We start from the raw sequence: 706 nt of genomic DNA, 5'->3' as shown, positions 1-706 counted from the left end.
CCAGAGGTTTTTGGCATCTCCATGGTCAAAGTTTTTCTCATTTCTCACCTCTCTTATTGTGGCCCAACCACCTTTTCTATGATGTCTTCCCATAGTTCAACCTCTCATGCATTGACATGTCCACAGCTTAGATTACAGACTTTGTCTTGGCCATTTTTATTCTACTGGGACTACTATCTGTCACTAAGACCTCCTACATGGCTATTACTGATGCTATGATGTGCTACCCTCAGCTGTTGGACATCACAAACCCTTTTCCACCTGTGCCTCTCACCTTACTGTTGTGGTCAGCTTCTATGCAGCAGGGATGCCCAGCTGAAGGCACTCTCAACTTTTGACACCAACAAGCTGGTCTCTGTGTTCTATGCTATCATTGTACCATTGTTCAACCCAATATCTTACTATTTGTGCATCCAGGAAGTCAAGTGAGCCCTGTTTTATACTCTATACCTATACCAGGGCAAAGATGCTAGCCCCAAGAAAGCTAGTAGAGATGGATAAGAGTGAATTTCTAAGTCTTAAAAAATCTTCTTAAGCTGGGATCCACATCTTCTATGAAGTCCAGTGTAGCTCTTAGTGCCTCAATTAAGGACTATAATTTCACAGGCATTAACAAGGAACTGAAGGTAATTCCTTGTAACTAGTCCAGGATCAGGAAGAAGGATGAATTGCAAGTTAGAAGCTGGATTTCTGCAGGATAGTGCTG

General features: G+C 42.5%; 1 pseudogene; it reads left to right on the top strand.

Annotated features, from left to right (window-relative positions):
• Positions 1-429, top strand: part of LOC122151413 — a 6,594-nt pseudogene extending 6,165 nt beyond the window's left edge.
• Positions 430-706: the final 277 nt, after the last annotated feature.

The sequence above is a fragment of the Orycteropus afer genome, unplaced genomic scaffold (genome assembly GCF_000298275.1).
Source record: "Orycteropus afer afer isolate SDZICR_OR568_19922 unplaced genomic scaffold, OryAfe1.0 scaffold00014, whole genome shotgun sequence".
Lineage (NCBI taxonomy): Eukaryota > Metazoa > Chordata > Mammalia > Tubulidentata > Orycteropodidae > Orycteropus > Orycteropus afer.
Note: the sequence above shows the minus strand (reverse complement) of the source record. Positions and strands in the feature narration are given on the sequence as shown.